Below are 16,857 nucleotides of genomic sequence, written 5' to 3' on the forward strand. Positions count from 1 at the left end.
TACACACATCCGTACCTTTCCATCTTTTTTAGGGACGGGGACGATGTTGGCTACCCATTCCGAGTACTTAACTACTTGTAAGAAGCCTGCTTCAAATTGTTTCTTGACCTCCTCTTTTATTTTCAACAAAACATCGGGCCGCATCCTTCGAAGCTTTTGCTGAACTGGCTTGCATTTTTCTTTGATGGGGAGCCTGTGTACCACAATGTCAGTACTTAGCCCAGGCATATCTTGATATGACCATGCGAAGACATCCTTGAACTCTTGGAGTAACTCAATAAGGTCCCGCTTTGTCTCTGTGGTAATGCAAGCTCCGATCTTTACTTCTTTCCTTTCTAGTTCATCTCCCAAGTTCACGATTTCTACGGTCTCTTTGTAGGGTAGAATCTGTTTCTCCTCGTGTTCCACCATCCTTAACAAGTCAGGGGATAAGTTACAGTCTCCGTCATCTTCAAAGTCCTGAGATCCTTCTAGACACATATCCCGCTCAAAAAGAGACTCTGAATGAGTAGCAACGTCACTCACATCATTGATATTTGGAGACCTGTTGTAGGTACGAAGGAAGATACAAAGAACAAGAGAATCTAAGAACAAAAATATGTATGGTGTGATCATGAATGAAAGAATAAAAGAATATTTGTATGGAATAAGTCAAAAGGATGCATTTCATTGAAATAACGATTTCGAACATAAGCCTATTTCACAAAAGGACACTTGTTACTCCTAGGCCCAGAGCAATAAGTGTGTTTTGGACATTACTCTGAGTTAGTTCTAAAGACTACAGAAATCTCTTACACAGTCCAATTATTCAGAACGCTTCTCGGCTCATAGGGGCGAATGCCAGACAAATTCTCTACCCCAGTTCCTTCTTCATACGTGGCATTGATGTCCAAACTCTCCATCATTCCTTCCAATATTTCCTTCCCTGACATCTTCCGCTCGGAGTGAATGACCCCTCCAGACACAAAAGTCTTTGATATATGGGGGAAGATCATTGGTTCCCATTCGATTTCTCCCCCGCTCAATCGCGTTCTCCTTCTTTCTTGCTTCTTCTCAAGTTCCTTCTTTCTTTGTTTCATGTCCGACTTAAACCCTAACCCAAAATGGTCTTGTTTGTCCTTCATCATTGGTACATTAATCTTTCCTTTGAGGTATCTCCCGAGTCCTCTTCCGGGTAGAGCTCCTTTTCCAATAGTTAGCCGTAGTCCCATTCTTGTAGTCTCAGATAACCTAGGGATTGGAATCTTATTTCCTTCGATGATAAATGTCGCGTTCACAAACTCCAAAGATCGAAAAGAGCACTCGATTGCTTCGTCATTTGCCTTGAGATATGGGGCGTCACTGGTTATTGTCGCGATGATGTCCTCTTCAGCATTGATCATTACTAACCGACCTTCAGTCACTAATTTCAACTTTTGGTGCAGCGATGAAGGGACTTACCCTGCCGAGTGTATCTATGGTCTCCCCAATAGGTAATTATATGAAGGCTTAATGTCTATGACCAAGAAATCTACCTCATACGTGCTCGGCCCGATTAAGAGGGGTACTTCAATTCTTCCCATTACCTTCCTTTCCTTGCCATCAAATGCTCTCACTACACTTTGGCATGTCTTCATGTGGGAACTATCCACTGGCAACCTATTCAGCGTAGATAGGGGTAGGACATTCAGTGCAGACCCATTGTCGATCAATACCCCCGGTAATGTGTACCCTTTACAGCGAGTCGTGATGTGCAAAGCTTTAGTTAATCCTCGGCCCCCTGGCAGTACCTCATCGTCATTGAAGAATATGAAGTTGTCGGCACTTATATTGTTGACTAAGCGGTCCAGTTTGTTTACAAAGATATCATTAGCAACATAAGTTTCATTCAGCACCTTCATCAATGCGCTGCGATGGGTTTCGGAGCTTAAAAGTAAGGCCGATGATCGATATATGCTACCGGTTGTTTGTGCAACCGTTTCTCACGACACTATATTCGCTGTGCTTTAGAAATTTTAAGAATTTCTTGGCTTCTTTGTCAGTCACTGATTCACTAACAGTTGGAGAGGGTAAAAAATAATAGAAGTAACAATAATGATAGTAATAATATAAATAAATATGGAGAGGGTATATATAATATAATAATAATATAAATAATAATATATACATGAGAAATAATAATAATAATATAAATAATAGTAAAAATAATAAAAAAAATAAAATAAAGCTCTCAACTCTCTCCCTCTTTCCCCATTCCGACCATGGTCCTTCAAGACTCAGACGCCGGACTGGCCATCGTCCGTAAATCTTTGCCATCAATCGCCACCACCAATGCGCAGATGGCGAATTTAAAAATCTATTATTATTTTTTTCTTATTTATTTTTATATCTAAATATATGTATACTATTTTTGAAAGAAAAGAAAAAAAGAAAAAATGTTTATATGTACAAAAAAGTGAAAATAAAAAGGAAAAAAAGAAATAAAAATCTTAACGCGTTTGAATCTTTTCTTCTTCAATACTCGCTTTTTTTTATTTCAGATTTGCTTGCAAACCTTTTGCTTTTACATTCTTTTTTTTTTATCAAAAAACCTTTCAAAAATACAATTATTTCCTCCTCTTTTTTGTATTGATGAAGAAAAAAGATCCTTTTACATTGTATTTTGATGGCTTTTATAGCCTTGTTACATGATTTATTTTATATTATCTTTCTTTTCTCTTCCTTTTGTAAGTGCAAGTGGAGTGGTAGCATAGTGGTGTAGGTGGCCAAGGTGGTGGCCAACAAGGGTGGTGGAGTAGGTGGCCAACAAGGGTGGTGGAGTAGGTGGGATTAGGGTTTTCTTTTTCTGATTTTTTTTTGGGTTGGGTTAATGTTTTGGGCTAAGTTTTGGGCTAAGGGTTTTGGGTTTGTATTGGGTTTTAATTGGGTAGTTGGGTTATGTTTATTTGGGCCTAAAATTGGGCTTGTACAAAATTTATACTATTTTATTGACATTATAAAGATAATTAACGTATTTTATAAATCATAATGGCCACGAATTTTTCTTATGTGTTATATTCCTAATTGCAATAATATTAAACAGCCAAAATTTTTATTTTTAAAATCTTGACTTAAATTATGTGATATTATATATCTGTTAAGGGCGAAGTCAGAAAATTTTTTTAGGAGCGGATGAAATATTAATTTTTATAGTTTATATTTTATAATTTGTAAAGGATTAAATTAAATTTTTATAATTTTAGGGGGCCAAAGTGCAATTTTGCTTTAACTAATTTAAAATTTTAAAAATTTCAAGAGCCTAAAATGAAATTTTTTATTTTAGGGGGCCGGGCCCATGCCAACTCCCGGACTACGCCCTAATATCTGTTAAAAATTTGGTTAAAATTAATTATATATATATATATATATATATTAGTTTATAAGAAATTTTAATGAGTTATCTATGCATTCGCTACAATTCCCAACAGAATGGTAATTACAAAAGTAAAGTTTTCTTTTGCACCTTATTTCCAACAAATTGTGAATATATATATATATATATATATATATATATATATAGTTTAATGTATAATTATATACATAAATTTTGATTTTATGTAATTTTATACATGAATTTTATTTTGATTCAATTCTTGTAAATTATTAATATAATTATTGATATAACATCATTTTATGTTTATATATTGCATACATAAATAATTATATTTATTCAATAAAAATAAATTGATGTATTTATTTAATTATACATGATTAAAACAAAATTAAAATTTCAAATATATATTTGAATCAAAATTAAAATTTCACTTATATAATTGTACAAAATTAAAATTTATGTATATAATTACACATTAAATTGAAATTCATATTTAATTGTGAGATTTATTAATATATTTAACTATAATTCGCGTGATTTGTAAGATGGAGTCTCCCATTTTGTAAAGCTCATGATTTCGGAGTCTCCCATTGCCATAAGCTTATGATTTCCCATAGTTTTAGTTCAAGTCGTGAATAATAATAATAATAATAATAATAATAATAATAATAATAATTTATTTCAAACTTGAATAGATAAAAATAGATTAAATTTTATTATTAATTTTTATAATTTGCAAATTCTGTGCATTTACGTTTTAGACTTTAATTTGGTTATTTTTAATTTTAATTTTAATTTTTAATTTTTAAATTTTAGTCTATCATTAAATTAAGTTATGTATTTCTAAAATCTAATGCGATAAGTATATTATCATATATGTAATGTTATGTCACGTGCTATTTCCACATATTACTCACTAAAATTCAGTTAATGGTTTAACAACTATAATTTGTATCAAAACTGAAATTTCAAAATTCAAACAAGACAAGACTTAGAATGATCTGATTTAAGAATATAAATTAATTTTACAATTATATGCATAGTACTAGACTAGTAATTTAATTTAACCAAATAAAGTTAAATACTACTATTTGGGTTTTTAGAATTCAAAAATACATGAACTGAAATTGACTAATTCAAAAAGCATAGAGACTAAATTCACAACATTTGCAAAATACAAGGACTACTAGCGAATTTAACCTAAAAATATGGAAAAATCAAATTGAATATCTTAATTATCTATTTTAATATCATTTTAAAATTTTGCATCAAATACATAAATCAAATTTCTTAAACTCAAGTAATTTAATTTTTTTTATCTCAAATCAAACTTGAACTTTTTTGCAGTCAAAAGCGCTGTCAAAAAAATGTTTTTTTTCACCCCAATGCAAAAGTTGAAAATTGCTTTTAGAAAGTACAGTAAAAAAGGCTTTTAAAAAATACTTTTGAAAAGTTTAATAGTGCTTACCATTTCAATCAAAAAGTGCTTTTGAGGAGAGAAAATATTAATTTTAGACATTATGTTGTAAAGTAGATGATTTAGTAAGGGATAAAAAGTTAACTTCATTGAAAAATACTTTTCCAAAAGCCAAAAGCTAAAAAATTAAAAAAAAAATTAGCTTTTTGGCTTGGGCTAAAATCTTAATTTAAAATCAATGTTTGGTTTGAGAAGCTGCTTATTTATAAAAGAAAATTTGTTTAAAATCAAGGTTTGGGTTGAAAAGTGCTTTTCAACCTAAATGGCTTTTGAGTTTGAAAGTGAAAATTATTAAAATACCCTTATTTATATTAACTATTTAAAATGTATATAAAATTAGATTAATTTATAATTTATATATCACTATATAAAATTATTTAAATATCATTTATCATTATATTAAATTATTTAAATATTATATAACTTAACTAATTTTTAATTTCTACTATCATGTCTAAAAATGACATTTTAACTTTTAACCGCAATTTTTGGTAATAATAATGAACACAAAAAACTAATAAACATACTTTTTAACAATACTTATCTATCACCATTTTAAAAGGATAAATGCTCAAATTGAAACCCAACCTTTTAGTGATTGCTCACGAAAGGGTCAAAACTCAAAATGCTCATATAAGGGCTTAACTTTTATAGAAGTGCTCAAATGAAAGAAAAACGTTTCAAAGTGATTAGATAAGGGTTAAACTTTTTGAAAGTACTCAAATAAAAGCCTAATCTTTTTGAAAGTGATCAAATAAGGGCTTTATAAATGTTGTATATTAGGTCTGAAATTAGGCTTTTCTTATTCTTTTATTTTCAAGCAATATTTGGTTCAACTTGATAATAATCTAGAACGTCATATTTTTATGTGCTAATTATATATTTATTTTGAGTATGATGCTACTAATTTGGGTTATTCATGGTCTTTTATCTTTTCGGGACTAAATTGGAGGCAAGAGAAAATTTAAGGGTAAAAAGGCCAATTTGAAGATATAATAGGCCAACATGCAAAGAAAGAGAGAAGTGGTGCCAAAAATGCAAACATGGAAGACCCAAGGACTAAAATGCAAAAGAAGAGATTTTATAGCACAAGACTCTATTTTAATTTCAATTATATTAGGATAATTATTAAGGATTTTTATTTAGATTTAATTCTAGGATTTATTTTCATTTATCTTTATTTATCTTTATTTATCTTTAATTATCTTTATTTATTTGTATTTATCTTTTAGAATTTCATTAGAAATAGACTAGGTTTTCTAGTACTATAAATAGGGGATGGAGTGGCACATATTTGACATCTTTTTTTCCTTTTAACACTCCCTCTCCCAAAAACTCTGTCTTTTTGTTCTCTCCATATTTTCTTCAGTAAAAATCCCATATCTATTTTATTTATTTCTTTCCTAAAAATCATGAGCCACTAAACCAATCTAGCCGAAGGTTGTCAAAATTCCCCAAAAAGGTTCATGAGGCTTAGAATCCGTGCTTAGCCTTCTCAATAGGGTATTCATCGCTTCTTCGCACTACGAGGTTGACCCTTCCATCCATGTACCTTAATAGTGATCTTTTCAACTTGTGCAAAGAACGGCCGCTTTGTACGTTTTGGGAAGATTACACAGTCGGTTCGTTGGCTTTCTGCGTCAGAGGTTGGCGAATCAAAGAGACAAAATAATGTGGTATTCGCCGTTGGGAAGTGGTGATCTAGCAGAAGATAGTCCCACAAAAGCAATTATTGGCTAGAGTCAGGTTCTGCCAAATCTTAAGTCTAAATCTTTAGAGCTGGTGGTCGTAGGCATCCTCTTCCACTATAACTGGCTTATCCTGCTCGAGAAGGGTTATTTAAAAGTCAATGATTGAACCCAAGGCGGAACGAGACAACCAGAGGCTGGAATCTCGCCACATAATAAACTTTCTTTTTTCCTAACTCTATTTATTTTTCCTCATTTTAATTTCTGCAATTTATTTAATTTTGCAATTTCAATTCACTTTAAATTCTATTTTTATTTTTCCAGATTCTTAATTTTATTTTTTTATTTTTCAAGAACGCAGGTTTTCTTGGCCAAGAAATTGTCTAGGATTTCAAGAAATGCGAATTCATACAATCTGGTCCCTGAAGATTCGACCCTACTTCCCCTTTACTGTTATTTTTACTATTTTATAGGGAATAGGATATTTTTGGTGCTCTTAATGACACATCAAAGTTTGGCGCCGTTGCCAGGGATCGGTAATGTACTAATCTTGTTTTTTGTTTCTTATGACTAGATCTGCTCCAGGAACTCTTGCGTTTGATTCAGAGATTGAAAAGACTGCGAGAGCCAATCGCGAGAAAACAAAGCTAAGGAAAAAGCAGTCAACGGTGGTTGGGACTCAAAGTAATCCACCGTCAGAAATCAGAATCGACGACGAAGCAGAGTCTAGGGTTAACGAAAATCCTACTCAAACTTTTGAAAGAGAAAAAGTAGAAGTCGATTCCCCAGAAGAAGTACTTAACGCTAAGGTTGACGAAAACCCTAATTTAGCACCTCAACCTATGGCTCAGACAATTCGGTAACTGGCCGAAGCGCCGACAGAACAACCGCCACTATGCATCACGTATCCTATTATGGATACAGATTTTGAACTAAAGTCAGGCTTAATCCAACTTCTACCAACTTTTCGTGGGTTGCAAAACGAAAATCCCCATAAGCATTTGAAAGAATTCCATTTGGTTTGCCTTAGTATGAAACCTCAGGGGGTAACTGAGGATCAAATTAAACTGTGTGCTTTCCCTTTTTCCTTAGCAGATTCTGCTAGGGAATGATTATTTTATTTACCTCCTAGATCTATAACAACTTGGGCTGATCTGTCTCGTTTGTTTCTTAATAGGTTTTTCCCAACGTCGCGTGCAGCGGAGTTAAGAAGAGAAATCGTGGGAATAAGGCAAAAAGATGCAGAGTCTCTGTACGAATATTGTGAGCGATTTAAAAAGTTGTGTGCAAGTTGCCCACAACACGGTATAACGGAACAGTCTTTGCTCCAGTACTTTTATGAAGGCCTGAAACCCATGAAGATGAATATGGTAGACGCCGCTAGTAGAGGAGCGTTGGTCAACATGACTCCACAACAAGCAAGAGACCTAATCTCCACGATGGCTGCAAATTCTCAACAATTTCGAGCCAATCTTAAATCCCCTAGAAGTGTTCATCAGCTAAGTAATTCAACCTTAGAAGATAAAGTTGATAGAATTGCTAATATTTTGAATTCTCTTGTTGCAGAAAAAGTAAAGACAGCCCAGTCATGCGGAATATGTGCCACCCTTGAACATACAACTGATATATGTCCCAGTTTGAATGATGATACTATGGCTCATTTAGATGCTCTGGGAAATTTTCCTTGGCCACCACAAAGGCGATACGACCCTTACGCTAATACCTACAGCTTAGGATGGAGGGATCACCCTAACTTAAGTTATGAGGCCAACACATGATATAACCAGCCATACCAGAACCGAATTCCACAACAGCCACGAGATTCAGATAATTCTCTAGAAACTTTGGTCAATAAATTAACGGCTAACATGCTTGATTTTCAACAGAAAATCAAAGCGTCTATAAGAGAATTGACCACATCAATTGAGAAGATGAGTTCTCAAGGGAAGCTACCATCACAAACAGAACCAAACTCGAGGCAAAACGCTAATGCAGTCACGCTGCGAAGTGGAAAGGTACTGGAACCAATTCCTAGCAGAAATCTTGGCCAAGAAATTGCTCAGGAAAAACCCGAAAATGATGAACAGGTCCCAACGAAACCCCCACTGCCAAAAATCCAACCTCCATTCCCAAGACGATTAAATCAATGTCGAAAAAGTAAAGAAGACAAGGAGATCCTCGAAACATTCAGGAATGTCGAGATCAATCTACCACTGTTGGATGCCATCAGACAGATTTTGTGGTATGCCAAGTTCCTCACACATCTTTGCACCAACAAACGAAAACTAATAGGTAATGAAAAGGTAAGTGTTAGTGAGAATGTATCCGTAGTGTTATAGTGAAAAATGACGGCAAACTGCAAAGATAGGGGTATGTTCGCTATACCATGCAAAATAGGTCATTTGGGGATCAAGAAGGCCATGTGTGATTTAGGGGCCTCTATAAATGTTATGCCTTATTTTATTTGCGAATCACTTAACGCGGGTTTTTTGACGAAAACAGGTGTTATAATTCAGTTGGCAGACAGGTCTGTTGTAGATCTCGAAGGAATCCTTGAGGACGTCCTGGTAAAAGTTAACGAACTTACTTTCCCTGCAGATTTTTATGTGATAAAAATAGAGGAAGATAACACTACTGGATCTTCGGACCTCCTATTGGGCCGACCTTTCCTTAGTACCACTAGCACTAAGATCGACGTACGAAGCGGAACCCTTACGATAGAATTTGATGGGGAGATCGTGAAGTTTAATGTTTATGATGCCATTAGCCATCCAAGCAAAATTTTGAGCGTAAATCGTGTCGACATAATCAACTCATTAGTAGATGAGACTTTTGAGTTGATTTATGAAGATAATTATGAATTTATATATGATGACTATGAATCTATTAATAAGTTATTGTCTCCATCAAATACTAAACTTTTACCTTCTATTGTACAGGCTCCAAAATTGGAATTGAAATTGCTTCATGAACATCTTAAGTATGCATTTTTTGGGAAAGGTAATACCCTATCAATCATAGTTTCCAAAAAACTCTCTAAGCTCGAGGAAGAAAGTTTGATCCAGGTATTGAAAAGTCATAAAGATGCGATTGACTGGACCATTGCCGATTTAAAATGAATAAGCCCCTTAACATGCACACGCAGAATCTACTTGGAGAAAAACACAAAACTGAGGCGAGGGCCCAAAGGCAATTAAACCCGAATATGATAGAGGTGGTAAAAAAGGAGATAATCAAGCTGTTGGATGCTGACATAATCTACCCCATTTCTGATAACAAATGGGTAAGTCAGGTTCAAGTCGTGCCCAAGAAAATGGGTGTGATAGTAAAGAAAAATGCCGAAGGTGACTTGGTACCAACTCGAGTCCAAAATGGGTGGCATGTCTGTATTGATTATAAGAAGTTGAACTCTTACACTAGAAAAGATCATTTCCCTCTTCCTTTTATAGATCAAATGCTTAAATGTTTATCAGGTAAAACTCACTTTTGCTGTCTTGATGGATACTCAGGTTTTTTTCCAAATTCCAGTAGCACCAAAGGGTCAGGAAAAGACCACTTTTACATGTCCATTCAATACTTTTGCGTACAGAAAGATGCATTTGGACTTTGTAACGCACCAGCCACATTCCAGATATGCATGATGAGTATATTTTCTGAATATGTGGAGAAAATTATTGAAGTTTTTATGGATGATTTTACTGTGTATGGAAATTATTTTGATGAATGCCTTAAAAACCTCACAATAATTTTGAATAGGTGCATAGAATTTAATCTTGTCTTGAACTACGGAAAGTGTCATTTTATGGTAGACAAGGGTCTAATTCTAGGTCATATAGTTTCTACCAAGGGAATTGAGGTAGATAAGGCCAAAATCGACATTATTAATTCTTTACCATATCCCTTCACTGTAAGGGAAATTCGTTCTTTTCTTGGCCATGCAGGATTTTACAGGCGTTTCATAAAAAACTTCTCAAAAGTGGCTGAACCATTATGCGAGTTATTGCAGAAAGATAGGAAATTTGAGTTTGGCTCAAAATGTAAGGAGGCTTTTGATACACTCAAGCAGAAGTTGGTGACCGCTCCTATAGTGCAAGCACCAGATTGGAACTACCCCTTTGAAATTATGTGCGACGAAAGCGAACGTAGTGTGGGGGGTGTGTTAGGGAAAAAGATAGATAAAGAACCTCATGTCATTTGCTATGCCTCAGAAACCCTAGATGCTGCACAAAGCAACTACACTACTATGGAAAAAGAACTCTTAGCAGTTGTATTCACTTTAGATAAATTTTGATCTTATTTATTGGGATCTAAAATGATTATTTTTTCTAACCGTGCAGCTCTTAGTACTTGATCGCAAAGAAGGAGGCGAAACCAAGGCTCATTAGATGGATTCTGCTGCTCCAAGAATTTAACATCGAAATTCGTGACAAAAAGGGATGTGAAAACCTGGTGGCTGACCACTTGAGTAGGATAAAAACTCCATTTGATGATGTTCTTATAAAGGATGAGTTCCCTGATGAAAGCTTATTTTCGACTGAGGCTTACTGTCCATGGTATGCGGATATAGTTAATCTCTTAACCACAGGATCGTTACCCACTGAGTTAGCATGTTCCGTGAAAGACAAGCTTAGACGGGAAGCTCGGTATTACATTTGGGATGACCTATACTTGTGGAAACATTGTTCAGATCAAATAATAAGACGATGTGTTCCAGAAACTGAGGTAACCTCTATCCTTACTTTTTTGTCATACAGAAGCTTGTGGAGGTCACTTCAGCCCTAAATGAACAGCTCACAAGGTATTGGAGTGTGGGCTATATTGGCCCACAATTTTTCGCGACGCATATAACTTCTATAAGTCTTGCGATAAATGCCAACATACAGGTAACATCACTAAAAAAAATCAAATGCCCCTATCCCCAATTCATGTATGTGAGATTTTTGATGTATTGGGCGTCAATTTCATGGGTCCCTTTTATTTCTTCGTTTGGAAACATATATATACTTCTTGCAGTAGACTATATTTCTAAGTGGATAGAAGCAAAGCCTACTCGCAATGATAATGCTAAAACTATTGTGAAGTTTTTAAAATGAACTATTGTTTCTAGGTTTGGCACACCTCGAGCTTTGATCAGTGATCATGGCACCCACTTTTGCAACAAGGTCATGGAGGCACTATTATCAAAATATGGAGTTCATCATCGTATAGCAACAGCTTACCATTCCCAAACAAACGGTCTAGCAGAGATTTCGAACAGGGAGATCAAGTCTGTTTTGGAAAAAACAGCTCGGCCCAACCAAAAGGATTGGAGTCTTCGGCTCAATGACACACTTTGGGCCTATCGGACGGCGTATAAGAGACCGATTGGCATGACCCCATATCGACTTGTTTTTGGCAAGGCGTGTCATCTACCAGTAGAACTGGAGCACAAAGCTTATTGGGCTATTCGACAATGTAACATGGAGATAAAGCCCGTAGGGAAAGCCAGGAAATTGGACATTCAAGAATTAGAGGAAATCCGTGATGATGCTTACGAGAATGCTCGTATTTATAAAGACAAAACAAAACTGTTTCATGATAGGAAAATAGCTCAGAAGCATTTCTCGGTAGGGCAAAAAGTTTTTCTTTATAACTCCGTATTAAAGCTATTCCCAGGTAAGCTTCGATCTCGGTGGCAAGGACCTTTTATTGTGACTCAAGTCTTCACAAATGGTGTAGTTGAAATAGAGAGTGAAGAAACAGAGAAGCGGTTCGTAGTCAATGGCCAACGATTGAAGCCATTCTACGAGAATTTCCAGGGCTACACAATCGAAAAAATTCAGTTAGAACCACCATAGAACCATTCACGGCGTTGAGCTAACGACGTTAAACAAGCGCTTGTTGGGAGGCAACCCAATTTTTATTTTTTTTATTTTATTATTATTATTATTTATTTATTTTATTTTATTATATTATTTTATTATTTACTAATTCATTTTTGGATACTTATAAAATTCTCTTTTTCTAGGTAAACCTAAACATAAATAGGGAGAAAGGAGGAAAGACACACATGCAGCCAAACAGCTCTTATTCTAACCCTATTCTAGCCTAGAATGCCTTATTCCTGCCCTAGATTACCCCTAACCTATAGTCAAGTAACCTTATACCTGCAGCCAAACACCACCTTTCAGCAACTAAAACACCCCAAACCCTAACATTTTTCACCTATTTTTTACCCCCAAATCTTTTTCTCAAATCCCCTAGTCGCCGAACCCATCTCCTCAACCCCTCTCACCGCCGAAGGCCGCCCACCATGGTGCGAACTCGCAGTTGCGCCACCGTCAAGCCCTCTTTCACCATGAACCACTGTTGGCGCTGCTTCTCTGTTCCCCAATCAATCAATTTGAGTGACGCTACTTCTTCCTCTTCTTCTTCTTTCTTGATGCACGGTGCCTTTCCCTCACCTTTCGTTTCTCCCACGCCATCGCTGAACCTCACCGAAGTCGCTTCATTCTCTTCACTCGGTGCAACACCGACCGTGCCATCGTACCCCTAGCGTACGCCACAGTGCCACGGTCTTTTTCGCCCCCTCCCAACAACGTGGTTTCTTATTCTCCAAGTCACACAATGTCAGTGCTGACCCCATCTCCGTCGCCTTCCCTTTTCAATGCTGAGCCCATTCTCAGCTTACTACCACCGGTGCGAATGGAGGCACCACGGCTGACAACCCGATCCATACAATCGCCTATGAAGGTGACCACGCCATTTAGCCCAACCAGCAACCGCAGCTACGAGCTCTACCACCGACACCATCGACGCCCTTAAAAATGCCGAACGTTCTTGTAGCACCGAGAGTCACCATAACCAGCACCGTTTCCCACTCGTGGACGAACCTATCGGTCTCTTGCATCTGTTCTACCACCTGAGTGCCATTTACACGGTAACTTAATCTTCGATACTACTACTAGCCGAAATAGGTATGATCATTTACGCCATAAACAACTCATACCTTGCAAGTGTTTATCACTGCCTGTATTGGATGCTTTACTTATTGGACCTGATGTTACCAATTATTTTCGCAATGTTGGTTGGAATGGAAATTTTGATATTATTCACTGTGCTTATTATGAATTGGTATTGGAATTTTACTCCACATTTCATTTTCAGCGACACAGTAATATTTCATTAGATACACCTAGTGTGGTTCGGTTTTGATTACTAGGTACCTTGCATCGTTTGTCCATTACTGATTTTAATATTGCACTATCTTTTGTGATTGAGGACTATTCTATGACCAACGATTATGAAAACAGTCTATGTACTTTTCCTGTAGATTTTGGCACGGACGAGGCCTTTGCTTTATTGACTGATAATGCCGAATCCACATATAGCCCGAAAACCTTAAAGAATTTGTGGTTTCGTAACCCCGCCTTATGTTACATACACTGTTACTTGGGCTATTGGTATGCGCTTCAATTCAAACATGTTATAAATGCAAAACGACCTCTAATTTTGGGCTCTTTTATTACGCAGCTGTTATTTTCTCTGCATGGTACTAATGCTCCTATTTCAGAATTACATGTTACTTGTCAGGCCGATTCTTTGGATGTTCGATGTCTCGACTCGATGGGACTGCTTCTTGGCACTCCATCCTCCTTCCTTTTTGTCCCTCCAGGCATTCGCACCGCACCAACTGAACGAGTCTTTCAACGACGAAATCATGACAACGCACCCACTCAAGCCTAACCTTCGATGACAGTTGAACAACGCCTTGAGCGTATCGAGGCCTGGCTCGACACTTTTGACCAGCAACTAGCAGATCTCATTGCCATCATACGCGAACGACAGTAATTACACGGGGAGTTCCTCTACACCTTTTTCTACAATTTTATTTTATTCCACATTGAGGACTATGTGCTTTAAGTAGGGGGAGTCCTCATTATTTCTGTCATTTTAGATGCTGAATTTTTTTTGTTGCTGCTGATTTGGTTGTTGCTGCCCATATAATTTTTTTTACGAATATTTTGCCTCTTTTCATGCCCAAGAATTTGATCACAACTTGCCCACTGTTTGACCCACATGCATGATTCTTATGTACTGAGTTAATTATGATTTTGCTTGATAGATTTCATCTCCACTATTTTATTTCTTTTATTTTAAATAATTATGATTAATGAAGTTAACCTTATCTTGATTTTGGTAAATTTCATTAAGTCTACATTTAATACAATTGCATGCTTAAAATATGTTCATGACTATTAGGGTGTTACTGAAACTTATTTTTGACACTTGATTGGTTTTCCTAAGTCCTTCAAAATTAAAATTTCGTTTAATAATAATAATGTTTCCGTGGTTATGAGTGCAGCTTAAGACATGACTAGCTGAGTAACCGGGGTAGGGTGTTTGGGTCATCATCTTATTTCGCGTCAAAAGGTTGTGTGACGTGTTAGGTAAAACTCCACTAACCGAAATTAATTATCTAAGAATATGTTGGGCTAAGTAACCGGGGTGGGGTGCTTGGCTGTCATCTCTCTTCGCGTCAAAAGGTTTAATATGTTCTTAAGAAAAATAAAAATTAGGAGTATGTTGGGCTGAGTAACCGGGGTGGAGTGCTTGGCTGTCATCTCTCTTCAAGTCAAAAGGTTCAATATATTCCTAAGTAAAAATAAATAAATAAAATTAAAATTCTATAAAAAAAAAGAAAAAAAGATGCATTAATAAAATTTGGGGACTAAAGGCAGAAATAAATTAGGTGTCTTGATAGGTTTGGTAAATTACCTAATTTTCATGAAATAACCCAAGTCGATCTTAATTTTGTGTGTGTTAATTGGAACACTTTTTCAATTTTATTTAAATCAAGCTAAAGGTTCTCTTTATTTTTCGTATGCATTTTGACTAATTTTTATAAAATTTTGGTGTAGAATTTCTTTCATAGCAGGATTTAATTTTCACGGTGGGCAGGAACCATACTTGAGGGCAAGCATGGGCTAAGTAGGGGGAATTTGATAATACTCTAGAACGTCATATTTTTATGTGCTAATTATATATTTATTTTGAGTATGATGCTACTAATTTGGGCTATTTATGGTCTTTTATCTTTTAGGGACTAAATTGGAGGCAAGAGAAAATTTAAGGGTAAAAAGTGCCAATTTGAAGATATAATAGGCTAACATGCAAAGAAGCAGAGAAGTGGTGCCAAAAATGCAAACATGGAAGACCTAAGGACTAAAATGCAAAAGAAGATATTTTATAGCACAAGAATATATTTTAATTTCAATTATATTAGGATAATTATTAAGGATTTTATTTAGATTTAATTCTAGGATTTATTTTCATTTATCTTTATTTATCTTTAATTATCTTTATTTATTTGTATTTATCTTTTAGAATTTTATTAGAAATAGACTAAGTTTTCTAGTACTATAAATAGGGGATGGAGTGGCACATATTTGACATCTTTTTTTTTCCTGTAAACACTCCCTCTCCCAAAAACTTTGTCTTTTTGTTCTCTCCATATTTCTTCAATAAAAATCCCATATCTATTTTATTTATTTCTTTCCCACAAATCATGAGCTACTAAACCAATCTAGCCGAAGGTTGTCCAAAAAGGTTCATGAGGCTTAGAATCCGCCCTTAGCCTTCTCAACAGGGTATTCATCGCTTCTCCGCACTATGGGGCTGACGCTTCTATCCATCTCCCTTAATAGGTGATATTTTCAACTTGTGCAAGGAACAGTCGCTTTGTACGTTTTGTGAAGATTACATTGTCGGTTCGTTGGCTTTCTGCGTTAGAGGTTGGCGAATCCAAGAGACAAAACGGTGTGGTATTCGCCGTTGGGAAGTGGTGATCTAGCAGAAGATAGTCTCACAAAAGCTATTATTGGCTAGAGTCAGGTTCCGCCAAATCTTAAGTCTAAATCTTTGGAGCTGGTGGTCGTAGGCATCCTCTTCCATTATAACTGGCTTATTCTGCTCGAGAAGGGTTATTTAAAAGTCAAGGATTGAACCCAAGGCGGAACGAGACAACCGGAGGCTGGAATCTTGCCACATAAGAAACTTTCTCTTTTCCCAACTCTATTTATTTTTCCTCATTTAATTTCTGCAATTTATTTAATTTTGCAATTTCAATTCACTTTAAATTCTATTTTTATTTTTCCAGATTCTTAATTTTATTTTTTTTATTTTTCAGGAATGCAGGTTTTCTTGGCCAAGAAATTGTCTAGGATTTCAAGAAACGTGAATTCGTACAATCCGGTCCCTGAGGATTCGACCCTACTTCCCCTTTACTGTTATTTTTACTATTTTATAGGGAATAAGATATTTTTGGTGCTCTCAACGACACATCACAACTATAATGTATT

This window comes from Gossypium arboreum, chromosome 5 (assembly GCF_025698485.1).
Source record: "Gossypium arboreum isolate Shixiya-1 chromosome 5, ASM2569848v2, whole genome shotgun sequence".
NCBI lineage: Eukaryota > Viridiplantae > Streptophyta > Magnoliopsida > Malvales > Malvaceae > Gossypium > Gossypium arboreum.